Source organism: Oryctolagus cuniculus, chromosome 5 (assembly GCF_964237555.1).
Source record: "Oryctolagus cuniculus chromosome 5, mOryCun1.1, whole genome shotgun sequence".
NCBI lineage: Eukaryota > Metazoa > Chordata > Mammalia > Lagomorpha > Leporidae > Oryctolagus > Oryctolagus cuniculus.
The window spans coordinates 145,844,553-145,861,245 of record NC_091436.1 but is presented as its reverse complement, the minus strand read 5'-3'; the positions used below and the strand labels follow the sequence as shown (position 1 = coordinate 145,861,245).

General features: G+C 37.7%; 1 long non-coding RNA gene across 2 annotated transcripts in view; it reads right to left on the bottom strand.

The window, feature by feature from the left end:
• LOC108178872 (uncharacterized) overlaps nucleotides 1-16,693 on the bottom strand; it is a 204,423-nt gene that overhangs the window by 39,737 nt on the left and 147,993 nt on the right. Inside the window, exons 7-10 of one of the 2 annotated variants that reach the window (XR_011388754.1) lie at nucleotides 16,149-16,197; nucleotides 12,156-12,215; nucleotides 5,967-6,110; nucleotides 450-1,663 (exon numbers count right to left, since the gene is read on the bottom strand). This is a non-coding gene — a long non-coding RNA (uncharacterized lncRNA). Of the gene's footprint in view, nucleotides 1-449; nucleotides 1,664-5,966; nucleotides 6,111-12,155; nucleotides 12,216-16,148; nucleotides 16,198-16,693 lie in introns of those variants that run through there. The other variant, XR_011388753.1, reaches the window with a different exon arrangement.

Below are 16,693 nucleotides of genomic sequence, written 5' to 3'. Positions count from 1 at the left end.
TTTGTCCCCTCTGCCTTTCAGAGCCCTTGCCTTCCTTCAAGATCAATATCTAAGGTCACTTTATTCATAGAGTTTGCCCTCACTTCAACCCCTCTTTGATTTGAACCATTTCTCTCCAGATTTCTCCTCTGTAACTTGGAATCTTCTGCATACTTCTGTTAGTTTTTCAGCTTTTTAGCATGTCTTCTTTTAAATTATCTTTTAGTCTGCTACATTCAAGCAGCCAGGAAGTTTGAGGCCATGTCTTATTTATCTTCACATCCCCAAGATGCAGGTCAGTGAGTTTTTCTAATTGAGTTGAATCTATTTTTCTCACAGCAATGAAAGTTTAAATGAGGAACAGAGGTTTTCTGGCTACCTGTCTTCAAATGGCATTTAGAATCAAAATCGGTCTCATATATATATATATATATATATATATATATATATATATATATATCACCCCTCTGTCTAGTAACATACACTACAATCCTACTGATCACAAAATTGAAACTAATAGCCAGTCTCAAATACCTTGAAATGGACTGGAGAAAGGTAGAAAACAGTGGACTATGACCTAAAACATATAATACATACATGTGACACAACTAGAAAATCAAGGTAACATGTTTTACCTTCTTAATTTAAAAAAAGCCCACCTCTTTCTATAATTGAAATGAAGTACAACATGTACTATACTTGTAAGATGTATAAGCCCCTAAAAATACCACTGACTATAATACAGAATTTTTCCCATTCTGCCAGAAACTTAGATTCATGTCATAAGAGAAATTGTTGCATTCTTTTACCTGGATGCTTGACTAATTCCAAGCAAAATAATCTATCACATTGCTGAATTATTGCTCCCCACAAAAATTCAGCAGTGAAGAAGATATTTTAGAAGTTTAACTAAGACATTCTAAGAGACCGTCTTAATAAGGACAAATTTTTGCCATAACATGAATAATTTTTTCAGAAAAGTATGGCCAGGAAGCCTCAGGAGATGAGTGAGCCTCTTCTGCAGGATCTAATTGCCTGGTAGCAATCTCATTTTTCCATCACACTTTATTTAACTTTTCTTTACTTATATCACATAAATTAACTCAGCAGCCATGCAGAATAATTTTGCTTCATTTGGATCTAAATTAATGAGCATGATTACAAAGCCATGTGTATAATTTCAATGCAGATACAACTATAATTATTATATTGTATGGGTTAGCATTTCAGCCTTATATTAATGTATTTTGAATACATAACGTATGATGCTTTTGTGATCTTCTGCCTCAACATCTGACTGAAAAATGTCCTCCAGTCAAAAAAATGCTAAAATAAATTATTAAACCCAAGGGAGGGAGAGGAAAATCTGGAATAGAAAAAGAAATGACATAGGGAGAAGGATGCTCCCAGGAACTCATTTCCTCATATAAATTTTATTTCCAAGTCGCTTCATTAAGTAATGCATTAAGTAGAGAAACAATAGATCATTTTTTCTTAGCATTTAAGTGAGTTGTTTTCAGATAGAGAACTCTGAGCATTTGAGCATATGTAAGAAATGAAAACGAGAAATCACAAAAGAACACAGGCACTTACGTCTGCAGTCAATCGTGAGTTTTGCTGGTAAGTATCAGCTTGAGACCATGAATTATTTCTGCCCAGGCCGTCCAGTGCACAGAGCCCTGCTCTGAAAATATTACACTCTTAGGGCAGGCAATTATATGTCTTTAGGATTAATCCCAAACAAGACAATGATTTAGAAATACACACTTTCTCTTTGAAGAGCTTTTAGTATGAAAAGTAATTTTTCCTCCCTACCCCTAGGCCTTCTAACCCCCTTTTTCTCCCCTGCTGGATTAAAGGTAGAAAGCAATGCTTCCACCTGCTAGCACTCACAGACCAATAACTTTAATTTTTGGCACTTACTTACAGGCTGAATAGACCATCCACACCTGCTTTCCCCTTAATTAGCTGGCTATCTAACGGCTGCAGATTGGAGGCTGCCAGCTTCCTTAACTAAGAGAAAGATCATTTTGTTGCTAGTGTAAATAACTGGAATTGGGGAATGGGGGGAAGAAAAGGAATTTTTCTTTTAGAGAAACTAGAAAACATAGCTACAGAAGAAAGAAACATTCAGGTAGAGAAAGGGAGCCAAGAAAAAAATTTTTAAAGCAATATGAAGCCAGAAAAATGAACAGCAGCCCAACTTGGCAATGATAGAATTACTTCTACTTAAGATTATCTGAAATCCCCAGAGTTCCTGAAATTTTTCTCCATTTATCACCTGGTATGCCACCCCACATCACCTAGCAGAGGTGAGGAACAGGATCCCCAACACAGCAGAAAGAACATGTTGTTGATATTAGGAACTCCCATAGCGCTGGACTTGACTCTGCTGCTGACCAGTTTCTGAAATTTGAACATGGTATAATTCGGCAGTCTCAGTGTTCTTGCTGGTCAAATGTGGGGTGGACGAAAACAGGCTCTGAATTTCCCTTCAGTTTGAGTATCCTATTCTCTTTTTGCAACAAGAGCCACCCTTAAAACCACCCAGAAGAGGAAAAGGAAACATAATCAAAAATAGAGAGCATTGTAAAAATTGTACCCTTCACACCAGACTAGAAAGTTTGAAATTTCAAACTATGCAAGGTAAATACTAGAGCTTAGTGGAAACCTACATGATCATAAGCTTTAATATTTTATGGGTACAGATAGGAAAAACCAAGGCCAGCAATATTTGACTGATTTGTCTCAACATCATAGAGCATAGTCAAGACTAGAAATCAACTTCAACTGCCTCATCAGACAAATGACCAGTGAAAGAATCTGATGGGTCACCCTTGACCTTAAGCTTGCACAGAATGAAATCACAATGGTTCTAATCAAAAAACAGGTACTGCATGATCAAATGTAAGGTGCTGGTTTCTCTCTCCTTCATAATTTGCACAAGCTTTTCATTTGTGCTCTTTGTGGCCAGTGTAAGCTTCATAGAAATTGAAATCATACCATGCATCTTTCTTGACTATAATGGAATGAGACTGGAAATTAACTTAAGAATCTCTAGAGATGAACGCTATGGCGTAGTAGGTTAAGCCTCCGCGTTTGGCACCAGTATCACATCTGGGCGCCGGTTCATTTTCTGGCTGCCACTCTTCCAATAGAGCTCTTTGCTAATGGCCTGAGAAAGCAGTGGAAGATGGTCCAAGTGCTTGGGCCCTGCATCCACGTGGGAGACCCAGAAGAAGATCCTGGCTCTGGGCCTTGGATTGGCCCAGCTCCAGCTGGGCGTTGCAGCCATTTGGGGAGTGAACCAGAGAAAAGAATTTTCGGTCTCTTCTTCTCTCTGTCTGTGGCTCTACCTCTCAAATTTAAAAAAAAAGGGGGGGGGGGGGTGAGGGGCAGTGCTGTGGTGCAGCAGGTTAAAGCCCTGGCCTGCAGCACCACCAGGAGACCCGGAAGAAGCTCCTGGATCCTCACTTCGGATTAGTGCAGCACCGGCCATTGCAGCCATTTGGGGAGTGAACCAGCAGATGGAAGACCTCTCTCTCTCTCTCTCTGTGTGTGTGTGTGTGTGTGTGTGTGTGTCACTGCTTCTCTGTAACTCTACCATTCAAGAAAATAAATACAAAATCTTAAAAAATAAAAATAAAAAAATAAGGAGCTGGCACTGTGGTGCAGCGGGTTGAAGCCCTGACCTGAAGCGCCAGCATCCCATATGAGCACCAGTTCCAATCCCTACTGCTCCTCTTCTGATCCAGCTCTCTGCTATGGCCTGGGAAAGCAGTGGAGGATGGTCCAAGTCCTTGGGCCCCTGCACCCATGTGGGAGACCTGGAAGAAGCTCCTGGCTCCTGCCTTTGGATCAGTGCAGCTGTGACCTTTGTGACCAATTAGGGAGTGAATCAGCAGATGGAAAACCTCTCTCTCTGTCTCTCTCTCTCTCTCTCTCTCTCTCTGTTTCTCTCTCCCTGTGTGTGTGTGTGTATGTGTGTGTGTCTGCCTCTCCTCCTCTCTCTGTGCAACTCTGACTTTCAAATAAATAAATAAATCTTTAAAAAATATATAAGACAGGGATTGAATCATTAATAAAACCTGCTGGCAAAATTTGATCTCCACATGCATAAGTATGAAAAAGACCTCTCCCTTTCCTTATAGAAAAATCAACTCAAAATGGATAAAGGATTTAAATCTATGACCTGATATCATCAAATTACTGGAAGAAAACATTAGGGAAACTCTGCAAGACATTGGCATAAGCAAAGACTTCTTTTTTGTAAAGATTTGTTTATTTATTTGAAAGGCAGAGTTATAGAGAGAGGTAGACACAGAGAGAGAGAGGTTTTCCAACTGCTGGTTCACTCCCCAGATGGCCACAACAGCCGGAGCTGCGCTGACCTGAAGCGAGGAGTCAGGAGCTTCTTCTGGGTCTCCCACATGGGTGCAGGGGCCCAAGGACTTAGGCATTTTACAAAAGAGGAAACTCAAATGGCCAGCAGATACATGAAAAAAATGCTCAGGATCAGTAGCCATCAGGGAAATATATATCAAAATCACAGTGAGATTTCACCTCACCCCAGTAAGAATGGCTCTCATACAGAAATAGAATAATAATAAATCCTGGTGAGGATGTGGGGGGAAAGACACCCTAATACACTGTTGGTAGGAATGTAAACTAACACAGCCATTATTGAAGAAAGTATAGAGATTCCTCAGAAAGTTGAATACAGACCTACTATATGATCCAGCCATCCCACTCCTGGGAATTTACCCAAAGGAAATGAAATCAGCATCTGAAAAGAGTTACGTGTACCCCCATGTTTATTGTAGCTCAATACACAATAGCTAAGATATGGAATCATTCTTTAACCAATGACCAGATAAAGAAAATGTGGTGTGTGTGTATATATATATATATATACATACACACACACACACACACACACACACTATTGAATACTAATCAGCCATAAAGAAAATGAAATCCTGTCATTTGCAACAAAATGGATACAAGTAAAAATCATTATACTTAATGAAATAGGCCAGTCCCAAAAAGACAAATATCACATGTTTTCCCTGATTTGTGGTAATAGAGTACCAAAAACAGAATGTATTGACATTTTTAAATTTGATTATTGTTTACAGCCCTTGTCTCTACTGCTGAGAAACAGTGTTTGTTTTGTTGAATTCTTTACTTACTTAATATTATGATTAAAAAGTAAACTGAAAATATTATAAAAATTAAAAGAAAAATAAGAAAGGAAGGAGGAGGGAGGTTGGGGATAAAGGTAGAGTGGAAAGTGTCACTATGTTCCTAAATCTGTATATATGAAATACATGAATTTGTTTACCTTATATTGAAAAAACTTTGAAGGAAATAATAATGTACTCCCCAAAGTCTCCTCAGGAATAGCACTATGCCAGCATATTGCTATTTTTCACATATAGATATGTTCCTCAATTAATAATGGTGTTACATCCTGATAAACTCATCATAAGTTGAAAATATCTCAAGTTGAAAATGCATTTAGTACACCTGACCTAGTAACATCCTAGACTAGCCTAGCCTAGTCCACCATAAACATACTCAGAATACTTATAGTTGCTTACAGTTGGGAAAAATTACTACACACAAAGCCAATTAATAATAAAGTATTAAATATTTCATGTAATTTATGTTATAGTACAAGTGAAAAACAATATAGTTGTACAGGTATACTTCTACACCACCATAGAGTTGTAAATTCCTAAGTCAAACCATTGTGAGCATGGGACTTCTTTATTGCAAGCTGCTGCTAGACCACAGCCCTTTGCTGTTAAATCACATCAACAGCTTCCACTGCTCTCAAGAGAGACATGAAACCTCTCATGGTTTCCCAGATGGCCTTCACCACCTGACTGCTGCTCACTTCTCCAGGTTCATCTGATATTCACCCCCGGCACATTGTATAATTAAATTCAACCCTCCTGCCACAGTTATTGAACACTGCTTACCTCTCCAACTGTTGATTATACTGATGTATTGTACTTGCATTTCAGTCATCCTATTTTTCCACTACTTGATACACTTGGTAAGAGAAGTGATGATTTTCTCCTTCAGTATCGAAAGCCTCATAGTGTTTGATTTACGATAGGTGCCTAAAAAGCTGTCAAATAAATTCACATTAAAGAGCTCAAAAGACCTGAAATTATGATTGTACTAGTGAGCCATATGTGCATAGGTATTTTAAATAACTGACCATTGTCTTTATAAACTTATATAACAATTGTTAAAGCCTTTCTTTTATGCTCATAGACCCACTGACTTTCCCTAGTATTCTTTGAGCATTCTCAAATTTATGAGTTTCACTAACTGAGACACTGGTGCAGAAATAGGATCACTCAATAACTGAAAATTCACTACTGCACTCCAGTCTTGTAGAACTGTCAGTTTGAATTTTACCCAGGTGTCTCTAGAAGAGAGAGATTGGGGTTACATTCTGGAATCTGACTATCTGAGCTGTTCTGACCTATGTTCCAATGGAACCTCCAGCAAGCTGCTTCATTTCACTTTTTATTTCGATCTCCTCATCTGCCAGATAAGGTAGGATTACTGCTTACTTCATACAGCATCTGTACCTCACTCAGCACTCCCTGCTAGCCACTGGAGAACTGAAGTACTTGTAGTTTCTAAAAATCTTACAGCAAAATTTGGCCCAAATAATTTCTCCATCTTTGCTTAACAGCTTATTATGATGATGACTATAATCATTCTCTCTAAGCATTTCATGAATGATGTCTCTTTTGATCCTCACAACTCATGGAGGGAGTTATTATTCTCTATTATAAATTAATACATCAAGAAATGGTGTAATGGCACTGCTGAACACCCAATGTCACAAAAAGTTTTACCTACAAATACCAAGATTCTACTTTATATCCTTTGCCCATCCTACCACCACCTTCCAGAAACAAGTTGCCCTCAACATTTTTCCCTGTCAAGGTGACTCAGGTACCCACACACACAGGCCCTGGATTTATCTTTGCTTTACCTCTCAACCACAACATGCAGCCAATCCTCTTGGGACATAGCTCTTTCTTCCCTCCCATCTTTTTATTCCTACTCCTACCCTCTTCATTCTTGGAGGCTTTAATTTTTAAAAATTTGAAAAAATTAAGTTTATTGAGAAATAGAGCTCTTCCTTCAGATATGAAATTCAAAAAAAAAAAGGGGGGTAATTCACAGTTTCCTCAGCGTCTCCATTTTCTCCCCAAATCTGTTTTTCTTTTTAAAGGAAACTGAACTGAAAGAATTCTCTTGGAATCAACCACCTCACACAGAAAAGGATTCTGAAATAACTCTTCTGATTAAGAAGACAAATTCTCCACCACACTGATGTCACTTTCCTAGAGACTTATTTGCCAAGAAAGGATACTAATGTGGTGAAAGGAATTAGTTTCTCTTCTACAATTTGATTTTTATTGTGCTGATAGTTTTTCTAAGATCAGTTATGCTCTATCAATAAATCTTTTTTTCTCTACAGCTCTTAGCAAGTTTATGAGTATAAAGTTAACTAAAAATAGATCTTTGCAAAAAAAATAAGAATGGGAATAAGGGTGGAGGAATAAGTGTAGGAGTATGGTCAGGAGGGAGGGTAGGGTGGGAAGAATCACTATGTTCCTCAATTTGTATATATGAAATGCATGAAGTTTGTATTCCTTAAATAACATTGAAAAAAAGGAATAAACAAATGAAAAGAAAGATGGGTCTCAATTCTCCTTGGGAGTTAGTCTCCATCTGGCTAAGGCAAACAACCAATTAGGTTTTTCTGGATCTTGTGACCTCTTGGACATGACAAAATGAGAAAGGGCATAGCTACATGGCTCATAAACTGAAGAGAAACCTTGGACTAACTTCTGTGAACTCAGAATCTCAGGACAGCTGCAAAACTTGAATAAGGATCATAGCCCAACTGGACTTCCAATCTAATAGGCCAAATTCTGTTTTATTTTCCTGGGAAGTATTTGAGAGTCAGAGCTGTATTTCTGTATCATTCCCTTATATCAGACAATGCACCATTCCCATTGTTTACACTCAACCTATAGTCCTGACTGTGCCCTTTTACTTTGTTCAATGGAAAATAAACTTCAGGTTTTGAAGGATGACTTTCTCACAAAGACCTTCCCATGGATAGCCAGTACCTGTGCTAAGAGAGTAATGTTTCCTTTGGTTATTAATGACCCCTGGATCCTCCCCCATTCAAGATTCTGAACACTTTTACAGTTACAACTCTATTTATTCTAACAAGATGTAGTTCTTTGATTCAAGAATAAATTGTAAAACTTTGAAACCATGGCACGAGTCAAAAACATCTACATGGGCCAATACACATGGAGCAGGGAAGTGGCTGGAGTGAGCAGGGACACAGCAGGGTGAATGGCAGCATCCACTACTTTCTTTTTTACTTTTTTTATTTTTTTTGGACAGGCAGAGTGGACAGTGAGAAAGAGAGACAGAGAGAAAGGTCTTCCTTTTCCATTGGTTCACCCCACAATGGCCACTGCGGCCGGTGCACTGCAGCTGGCGCACTGCGCTGATCCAAAGCCAGGAGCCAGGTGCCTCTCCTGGTCTCCCAGCAGCATTCACTTTCTAAAGCAGAAATGGAATAGTAGGATGCTCCCATATTCACTAGAATTGAAAGAAAACTTCAGAACTGGCCACGGGACAGTTTCGTCCCCCTCAGTTCTGAAATTTAAAGTGAATGGGAGAGAAGGAACAAAAGTTGGAAGGAAAAAAAGTAGATAAAGTTTTATGATTAAGAAGATATTTTAATTATGGTTAGTATGCATTAAGCCTGTGGTTATAGAGTGGATTAAAATTATGTTTTTGAAGAAGTTAAAGAAAAAGAGAAAGAAAGAAAGGAGGGGGAATCTAGAGAGGGATAGTCAGAAGGAAGTATGGGTATCTTCTTAGAATTGTACTTCTGAAATACATGAAATCTGTTCTCTTTATATCAATAAAAATTTTAAAAGGTGATATTTTAATTGGTTTTATGCTATTATAAAATGATCATGATGGATATATTAAATTTCTAAGATAATATAATCAGATAATAATTATAAAATGATTATTGACATTACCTAGCCTTTCTGAGTAAACCCATAAGTTAGGAAGTAGAGAAAATCATGCTAATGGAAGAAATGAAGTACCTAACAGAGAGAGAAAGAAAGCAACTAAATGATTGATCTTATGTTGACCTCTCTAAAACATTTCCTTTTCATGAAGTCACTGAGGGAGGAAAATAGATGGGAAAAAGTTTCCCTTATGTAACCTTTAAAGTCACTCATGTTCTGAGTTACTCATCAGAGGTCTATGTGTCTTCTTTTTTTTTTTTTATTTTTAATTTTTTGACAGGCAGAGTGGACAGTGAGAGAGAGAGACAGAGAGAAAGGTCTTCCTTTGCCGTTGGTTCACCCTCCAATGGCCGCCACGGCCGGCGCACCGCACTGATCCGATGGCAGGAGCCAGGTACTTTTCCTGGTCTCCCATGGGGTGCAGGGCCCAATTACTTGGGCCATCCTCCACTGCACTCCCTGGCCACAGCAGAGAGCTGGCCTGGAAGAGGGGCAACCGGGACAGAATCCGGTGCCCCGACCAGGACTAGAACCTGGTGTGCCAGAGCCGCAAGGCAGTGGATTAGCCTAGTGAGCCGCAGCGCTGGCTGGTCTATGTGTCTTCTAATGTTTCCTTATCTCCACAGTTCTTTGAAAACTAATTGGCCCATGGGGCTGACACTGTGGCATAGTGGGTAAAACTGCCACCTGCAGTGTCACATCCCATATGGGCGCCAGTTCTGGACCCAGCTGCTCCAATTCTGATGCAGCTCTCTGCTATGGCCTGGGAAAGCAGTAGAAGATGGCCCAGGTACTTGGGCCCCTGCACCCACGTCGGAGATCCAGAGGAAACTACTGGCTCCTGGCTTTGGATCAGCGGACCCCGGCCTTTGCAGCCAGTTGGGGAGTGAACCAGCAGATGGAAGACCTCTCTCTCTCTCTCTCTCTCTCTCTCTCTCTCTGCCTCTCATTCTCTCTCTGTGTAACTCTGACTTTTGAATAAAAATGAATAAATCTAAAAAAAAAAAAAAAGAAAGAATGAAAACTAGTTGGCCCAGTTTTGATGGCTGACCCAAACCAGAACAGGTATCTTTCAAAACTTCCCAATATATGCTGTTTCTAAATGCAGACAAGTTCCTTTCATGTTGTAAAAAATGAGAACCAGAAATAGGAAATCTCGGAAACTCAAGACTGAGCCATGCAGAGGATTTGTAAGCCATGGATGGGTAAACCCTTGGGCAACTTCCCTTGACCCAAATCCTGAATGGGTGTTCTCTTCCATGACAGGACAATGAAACTGTCCCATCGCTAACAAATCTAGTGAATATGGGAGCAGCCTATTACCCCATTTTTTGCTTTAGAAAGTGGATGCTGCCACTCACTGTGCTGTGTCTCTGCTCACCCCAATCACATCCCTGCCCCTTGTGTATGGGCATATGTAGGCTACCACACAAACAAGCTACCTAAATCTGGCATCAGTTGGTTTTTTCAAGAAACAGAATCTACCAGAGCAGACAAAAAGTCAGAAAGAGGAAAAATAGGAGGTCAGCTTTCAGTTTATCAGCCATCTCCCTGCATTATCACCCCAGGCTGGCTCTGTCCCTAGAGAGAGGACCACAGCTCCAGTCAAGCACCCCTGCCCAAATAGTTTTCTCTCTTTGAGGGCTATAGAACATTCTTGTCTCAATTCATGTGGATCATAATCTTTTGTTTCTCTACAATCTAAACACACTGCTGTAAAATGTGCCTTGGTTAAAATCTATTCATATGGCCCAGTTTCCTTCCCAGACCTTCAGTGACACATATCCTCTATTTTACTACTACTCTAAGAACAAATCAATATGTAAGTGACACATCTAAAGTCTACTAAAGGAAATCCACACAGCAAGCACAGCATCTTAGCTTAAAGTATCAAACTTGCTTTTCAAATGTAGGATTGTACTGCTTGTGTTTAAAGTAGAAAGAATATTACAATATTTTTCAGCAAATTATAAGTAAATGTCTTTAAAAATAATTCAGTAGGAATAAATTCTAGGGAGCAAATTATAAAATGTTTATCTCAGTAGTGATTTTTGTAATTTCAGAATATGTCCCCCATCTAATAATATATTATTTTAAAATATTTCATGGAGAAACCTAGAGAAAACCATGAAGTTTTCCTTCATTTCTTGTCCATTAGACCCTTTTCTTTTTTACACTTGGCATTTCTAAATATGCAGAGACTTTTTAACTCCATTGCAGAACACTCAACTAAACTGTATTGGGAATAGACTTCTGCCAAAGGTCATCTAAATCCTCCAAGAATTTATAATTCCTCACTCACCTCCCTGAAAAGGAAATATATGAATACCGTGACTCAAATAAAATATTAGCTACTTCTAGATAGAAGTGTTCCTCTGACCACAATGCTGACACAATTCACTAACATTTTAATAGTCCATTTGGTCCTAATCCAAGACTCAGTCCTACACTATTCTTTTTATTTCCTTACATGTTCCATTTCTTCTGAGGAATTGGAATAATTATAGTGACTACTTTGGAGAGAGCAGGAGTTTGAAAACATCGCCTAAGGGATACAAAAGTTGTTTTATTCCATAATTAGGCATTTCTGTCCCAGGAGCATTTTATAGTCATGGTTTGAAATAACAGCCATTATTTTATTACAATTTTCTATTTTTTGCACATAAAAATATTTAGAACATGTTTTTAGCTGAGTTTTATTAGCCATAATGCCAGGAAGTGCCTAGTGTTATGGATGATGGAATTATCTTTGAGGGCTTCCCTTTAGTGTTATTTCTTCCTTGTAGTCTACGCTTTCTCAGTGCTTGCTACTAGAGCTGAAATATAAAGAGGAAATTGAATATTCTATCCATTTGTGGAAGTGACCTATACTTAGGGATAAAGTGATCTTCCCCCATATATCTTTCCACTCCTTTTTCTCTAATGAGCATTAAATTCTCCATGCTACATATTAAGCTACTTAGGCAGTGAGTAATGCTATAGTATTAATAAGAACTAGAAATATAGAGCTGATTCAGCAAGCACAGAAATAACTATTTAAAAGCAATTGGCATTAAATAATGTCCTTACCAAGGAGTTGGATTCAATTTTCTTCATAGGGGATCTAAGTCACAAATCTCTGAGGATGCCCTGGTACATGGAAAAGAGAACACAATGAAGAAATTAAAGAAACAGAAGGGATAGTCTAGTGCATCTAGACAACTCTTACAAACAGGAATAACTCTTTCAATACAAATAAAATTCAGTGTAAATTGGGGTTAACCTTTACAGTATCTGTGAAGTTTCTACTTTAACTCTTCTAGGGGCAGGGCACTAGTTATTACCTTAAACAACATATCACACTGGTACTCTATGAGAATACCACTGCTTATGTAGAAACAAAATCTGATTTCTCTTAATTTCTAGTCCTTGATGCCAGTTCTTCTTTTTGAAGGGAACATAGAAAATCATAATTCTTCTCATGCATTATAACCCTACAATTATTTAGAAAGTAGTTAGCAAATTCTTCAAAAATCACCATTTTTTTTGGTTAGGCAGAACCCATCCATCTCCCTTCTGGCAGTATCTAATTTTCCTTTAGTACCACACGTCTTCACTCACACAGCTAGAATGAGCATATGGCATAGAACTGTCAAGAAATACAAATTTCCTGTCCCAATATTTCTAACTGGACATTTAACAAATGCTTAATCAATGAGATATAATTTTACTTTTTAACTGAAAGAATATAGAAAGTTATATTTCCAGGTAAAATATTTATGGCTATATGTATTATAGTGCAACATAATGTTCTGATATATGTATGCATTGTGCAATAATAAATCAAACTAATTAACATATCTATCATCTAACATAGCTATTTTTATTTTAAGCTAAGCATATTTTTTTAAAAAATATATTCTCCTATGGGACAGGTGTTTAGCCTAGCAGCAGAGATACTGGTTGAAACACCCACATCCTATATCAGAAGGTCTAGGTTTAAGTCCCAGCTCCATCTCCTAAATCCAGCTTCCTGGTAATGCACACCCAGGGAAGAAGCAGATGTTGGCTCAAGTACTTGGATCTCTGCCACCCACATGAGAGACAAAATTATATTCCTGGATTCCAACCTCTACAGGAATTTGGGGAGTAAACTAGCAGATAGAAACTCTCTCTAAACAAACAAATAATTAGAAATTTTTAATCTACTATCCTAGCAATCTTCAAATATGCAAAACATTATCATGATATATAGAACCACACTATACAATCGATCTATAGAACTTGTCCTTTCTTCATTCTGAACAACATCTCCCAATTCCCACAAATCTACCCTCTGCTCCTAAGTTCAATGTTTTTAGAGTTCACATGTAATTGTGGTATTTGTCTTTTCGTGCCTGGCATATTTTAATAACAATAACATTTGCTAGGTTCATCCATGTTCCTGCAAATGTCAAAACTCCCTTTTCTTAAGACTAAATAGCATTCCACTACATATATATTTAACACATTTTCCTTTTTCTTTTTAAAGATTTTATTTATTCACTTGAGAGGTAAAATTGCAGACAGAGATGAAGAGACAGAGGCAAATGTCTTCCATCCACTGATTCAGTCACCAAATGGCCACAATGGCCGGAGTTGGGCCAATTCAAAGCCAAGAGCCAGGAACCTCCTCTGAGTCTCCCATGCAGGTGCAGGGACCCAAGCAGTTAGACCATCTTCCACTGCTTTCTCAGGCCATAGCAGAGAGCTGGATTGGAAGAGGAGCAGCCAGGACAAGTACCAGTGCCTACACAGGATACTAGCACCACAGGCAGGGCCTTAGCCCACTACGCCACAGCATCGGCCCCAACACATTTTCTGTATCCATTTATCTTGGTTCCATATGCCAGCTATTGTGAACAATGTTGCAATGAACATGGGAGTACACATACCTCTTCAGCAAACTGATTTCATGTCTTCTGTACACATATTCAGAAGGTATTGAGTAATTATATGGTAACTGTATTTTAAATTTTTGAAGAACCCCTCTTCTGTTTTACATAATGGTAGTACTAATTTATAGTCCCAACAGCATAGAAGTGTTCCCCTTTCATCCTTACCAGTATTATCTTTTATCATTTTTATAAAAAGCCATTAAAACAGGTATGAGGTAATATCTCATTTTGCTTTCACATATTTCTGATGATTAGTGATTTTAAGCATTTTTATACCTGTTGGCCATCTGTATTTTTTTTTGTCCTTTAAAAAACGATTGATGATTGATTGAAAAGAAGAATGACAGAGAAAAGGGGACAGAGAAAGAGATCTTCTGTCAGCTGGATCACTCCCTAAATGGCCACAACAGCCAGGGCTGGGTCAGACCAAAATCAGGACCCAAGAGCTCCATCCTGGTCTCTCATATGGGTGGCAAGAGCCCATGTACTTGAGACATCATCTGCTGTTTCCCAGGTACATTAGCAAAAAGCTGGTTTTGAATTCTTGCTTGAGGGTATTTTTAATTTCTTACATATTTTGAATAATGGCCTCTTATCAAATGTATACTTTGTAGACATTTTCTTCCATTCTATATGCTGTCTCTTCTCTCTGCTGATTGTTACTTTTGCTGTTCAGAGATTTTCTGTTTGGTACAATCCCATTTGTCTATTTTTGCTTTAGTTGCCTATATAGTCCAGGGTCATATCCAAAGCATCTTTGTTAAAATCAATATCCTGAAACATCTCCCCTAGGTTTTCTTCTAGTGGTTTCACATTTTCAGACCTTACATTTAAGTCCCTAATCCATTTTAGTCAATTTTTGTATATGAGATTCAATTTTATTCTTCCAGTTTTCCAAGACCATTAATTGAAGAGAGTGACCCTTCCCTCATTGTGTATTCTGAGTACTTTTGTTGAAAATCAGTTCATTGTAGACGTGTAGATTTATTTCTAAGCACTGTATTCTGTTACATTGGTCCATATGTCGGTTTTTATGCCTGTACCATGCTGTTTTTATTACTACTCCCTTCTGGTGTATTTTGAGGTGAGATATTATGGTGTCTCTAGCTCTGTTTCCCTTGCTCAAGACTGCATTGGGTATTCAGGGTTTCTTGAAGCTCCATACAAATTTAATAATTGTTTTTTCTATTTCTGTCAAAAATGTCATTGGAATTTTGATAGAGATTGTATTGAATCTGTAGGTTGTTTTTTGTAGCATGGACATTTTAACAATATTAATTCTTCTAACCCACTAACACAGGGTATCTTTCCATTTATTTGTGTCTTCTTCAATTTCTTCCATCCCTATTTTATAAGTTTAGTAGTTTCAGTGTTATAGAACTTTCAAATCCTTGGTTACATTTATTCCTGAGATAATTTTATGCCTTTGTAACCGGAATTTTTTTCTTAACTTCTTTTTCAAATAATTCGTTGTTAGTATATGTAATTATTACAGAGAATTATTTATATGTTGACTTTGTAGTCTGCAATTTTACTGACTTTGTTTATTGGATTTGCTTTTTGGTTGAAGTCTTTAGGATTTCTCATACAAAAATTATGTCATCTACCAACAGATACAATTTGGCTACCTCTTTTCCAATGAAGTTTTCCATAAATCATCTTTTTGCTTGCCTAATTGCTCTAGCTACGATTTCCAGTAATGATTGAATAGAAGTTGTGAGAGTGGCATCTTTGGCTTGTTCCTGATCTTAGAGGAAAAGCTTTGATGTTTTCACAACTGAATATAATGTTAGTTGTGGGTTTGTCATATATAGCCTTTATTGTGATGAGATACATTCCTTCTGTTCCTAATTTTATGAGGATTTTTATCATGAAAGGATTTTGAATTTTGTCATGTTTTTTCTTCATCTATTGAGATGGTAATATGGTTTTTGACCTTCATTCTGTTAATGTGGTGTTTCACATTTCATGATTTGCATATGTGGAATGATTCTTGTATCCCAGAGATAAATTCCACTTGATCATGGTGAATGGTTGTTCCAATGTGACAATTCCAGTTGTTTAAATTGAAACCTTAAGAAAGGAAATTTTTTCCATGCTATGGACTGTTAGTTTTAGGATTATATAAGCTCAGAGTTTGACACACCATTTCATGAAGAGGTTTCTTCTAGAAAATGAAGCCAAATAAATCAAAGCTAAAAAATGGAAGAAAAAAAATCAAATGATAGGGTTTAAAATCTGGATATATTTGAGTTTTAAATTAAGTCTACTCCTGGCCCCTTCTGTAACATAAATCAACCTATTTCCTTTTCTTAACAGGAGTTATTTCCTACCAAAAAGTCTGACTTAATAGAGCTTTTCTGAGTCGTATCCTTTCTAAGGATGATTGTTCCACCAACTATCTTTTAAATAGCGTATCTATCTAGATGTTCACACTGGTAGTGAATCTCAAGTCCTCTCTTGACTTGCATCAGTAGAAATGAGTTTCATAAATTGTGTTACCCAGAACTAAACCCAAAATATGTGATCTGAGCAATATGATAAATTTCAACCATTACATGGATACGATAATTCTATCACTGTGGCCAATAGTCCCTAAAAACTAATGTGTATGATTAGTTGGATGTGTCAACTTGGCTAGACTACAATACCCAGTTGTTTGGTCAAATAGATGGTGCCATGAAGGGTAGA